We start from the raw sequence: 3,117 nt of genomic DNA, 5'->3' as shown, positions 1-3,117 counted from the left end.
GCTACTTTAGAATACCTAAGGTCAACTGGAAACGGCAGCCAAAGCCTACAGGGCCAAATGGACGTCTTTCTGTAAAGTAAGTTTATTTTCTTTGTTACTATGTCAAGGAGTAATCTTGCTAACACGCTAACGTGGCATGTTCATTGCACAAATAGCTTGCAGTTATGCTAGCTACTGTGGCACGCTAGGCTATAAGACCATCGCTCACTTTGTGCTCAATGTTTTGTCCAGACAATTTCTTCTAACAGCCTACCGGCACTTTCTTGAGTGGGTCCTACAAGGAGAGAGATTGGGCAGAGGTCGTCATGTCATGTTACCTGCTTGTGTCGTGCTGGCTATCCGCCAGAAATACCCAGCTCCAGACGGCCAGTACTGCGGGCACCAAGACGCGGAGGACGCTCGAGGAGCTATAGTTTCATTGTTTGTATATTGTCATTCAGCAGTTGTATTGTTTGTATATTTAGTTATTTAATTAAATGCTTAAAATGTACGTTGTTGTAGTTCTTTCCTAGTAGTGTTGCTCCAAGTGTATTCGAGTTATTGAACACCCAACATTTCAAAACTGGAACTACCTAGCTACTGTTGCCTCAGATGACAACAGAATGGTGGTCATACCTATAATTTCTATAAATTATGAAGTATTACAAGTATACATTGCATTATAAGCTTGTTGCATATCAGTTACCTCCTTCCAAGTTTATGATACCAAACTTTGTTGAAGGCAGACAGGAGAGAACGAGTGACATTTTGGTTTTTAATTCACAAAGAAAGAATTGTGTCATGAACATCAAAACACACAAACAAAATTATCCACACTTTAGAGGTATTGACCCTGTGATTGAGTATAGTAAGGTGCTCAATGGCAGTGCAAACAGGTAAGGTAGTGCAAGGATAAGGTCAAAAGACCATATAAGACAAAGACATAAGGCATGGTAATATTACAAAATATTTGTGAGGAATGGGTTAATGTAGAGCTGACGTCTCAGAAGTGGCTCTTGAATGATGATGCAGCTTTCTTTGACGGCTTTGGGACAGGGGCAATGTTAGGTGGAAAAGGAGGTTGTGGTTGGGTGAGTGAAGCGGTTGAGTCCTTGAATGTTATGTTTGGGTTGCGTCTGTTTTCTATGACCTTCTCAATTAGTGTTTGGATGAACTTGGTGGTGTGTGGCTTATAGATTTTCTTGACTATCCATTGCTTTGACTTTTTGCAGAAGACCTGCTTGACACGTGGTTCTCCTATAAATGACAAGGATTATAATGATTACACAGATGCCTGAATAAAGATTTGACTAGTAGATGTCTCTCCACAGGAATAGAATGAACTTTTCAGCAAAGTATGTATTTTGAGTTAGCTGTGAACATGCTACTTATGGTTATTTTAGTATTTAGAGTACATGAAAACACACCTGTTGCCGTGGTGGCTTGTTCTTGTGCCACAATGTTCTCATTATGTTCCATGATGGCGAGGTAGGCCCTCTCCCTCGTAGGAGAAGGCCTGGCATTTAGGGAGGTACTTCAGGAGAGCTCTGTGAAAGATCTCCAGTGGCCCTGTGTGAAAAGGAGAATATATAGTACAAATTAAACATGTTCAATAGGATATGTTCAAAACATGTGGGTATAAAGGGTGTCAGTTCTTACCAGTATGTTTGAAGAGGGCCATCTTCTGAAGATCTTTCAAAAGCCTTTTATCAAAGACGAGTGACGTCAGGTCCTGATATGCCACCGAGTCCTTCTTCAGCCACATCCTCTTCTGCTCCTCAGCTGTTAGAAGAGCATGGTCACAGTGATGCCGCTTTCCATCCGTGTCAGTCCATCGATGTTCATTGACCACATGGTGTGGAATGCACTTCCACCTGTTTTTTTAGTGCCTTTCATCCGTTTCACCAACTTCAAGGGTGCTGGCACTGGTATCAAGGCCAGGTGTACTTGGGCATGGTGACTATAAAACAAACAAGAGGTTTCTTTTCAAACTATATTCCACTAATTTAAATCAGACAGTAGTCTTAGATATACTAAAGATAGGTGTAGTGGTGAAATAAGAGGTGTAGGCTAAACTGCAGTAAGGAAAAGTGCTACTGGATGTTTTTTTAATACATAAGACATTCAGAATATATGATAATGGTGAACATTACTGTTTACAAGTGGTATGGCTACTAGTAGTAGATAGTTCCTTGAGTGCATACACACTATTAGGAAGTGCATTGAATGTATTGAGTGGTGGATAAACTATCAAGAGGTGGAAAAACTATTTCTGAAATTCAGTGGTGGATAAACTGCGTTTACTTGCGATTAGCCTCCACTGCAGCCATGATTAGAGATAATATTATTTAGGCTACTTACAAACTCTTCTTGTAAGTTCAATAACGTTAAAAACATTTGAATAACGTCAGACTAACACAGTAAAACATGGTGGATTTACATCGCTAATAGCAAACTTATGCAGCTTATGCAACACACAATGGACACGATATTCATAACTGTCTAACGTTACATTGCTAACTTTACTTCTTCGTTGCTGACGAGTAGAGTTAGCGAGGCAGCAAGCGACCAAAACACACAAGATATTTACTTTATAAACAGCCAAATCATATGAGATGTGCTGCTTTACAGCAGACGACTATATCAGTGTGTTCTCAGTCGAGAAGTAGAGTCGAGTCAGAAAAACCTTACCTCCAGGCAAATGCGTTTAGCGCAGCTAGCACTGCTAGTTCCAGAAGTTCCTGGCTGTTCGTCGACATCATCTGGCAAGGTAAATATCGACGGAATTGCGGTTTTCACAAGCGCGGGTCTCTTCACTCCTAATGGGTTCTTCTGCCTTGAAATGTAGACTGCACACCGTCAGATGTTTTAGTGCTTCAATGGCTGTGTCCTCTCCGAACTTCGGGTTATTGATAGCCCGTAGCCACTTTTTCCACAACTCCAACTCTTTGGGTAATCTATGAAAATTTACTCCCGTGTATTTTCCTTGTGCTGGCTGAACATCCCGGTAACATGCAAGTGCACACCATTTCGAAACACAAACGAGGAGTAATTCACTAATGAGTTTGAAAACTAAGTCTTCACTAGAAATTGTTTGAAATGATTTCCAGGTAGTGTAGAGTGGAGCTCAACGCTCGA

At 40.9% G+C, this 3,117-nt stretch overlaps 1 long non-coding RNA gene across 1 annotated transcript; it reads right to left on the bottom strand.

Moving 5' to 3' along the window:
* Positions 1-946: 946 nt before the first annotated feature.
* Positions 947-2,901, bottom strand: LOC143132818 (uncharacterized). Its single transcript, XR_012988367.1, has 4 exons — positions 2,671-2,901; positions 1,639-1,939; positions 1,407-1,548; positions 947-1,236 (listed from the first exon to the last, which is right to left on the bottom strand). It is a non-coding gene; the product is annotated as an uncharacterized LOC143132818 (long non-coding RNA).
* Between the last annotated feature and the right edge of the window lie 216 nt (positions 2,902-3,117).

The sequence above is a fragment of the Alosa pseudoharengus genome, unplaced genomic scaffold (genome assembly GCF_046254945.1).
Source record: "Alosa pseudoharengus isolate Yale_2024_CS ecotype anadromous, Long Island Sound unplaced genomic scaffold, YU_APseudo_1.1 YU_APseudo_1.1_scf_19, whole genome shotgun sequence".
NCBI lineage: Eukaryota > Metazoa > Chordata > Actinopteri > Clupeiformes > Clupeidae > Alosa > Alosa pseudoharengus.
The sequence above is the reverse complement of the archived record's forward strand: the minus strand, read 5'-3'. Positions and strand labels throughout refer to the sequence as shown.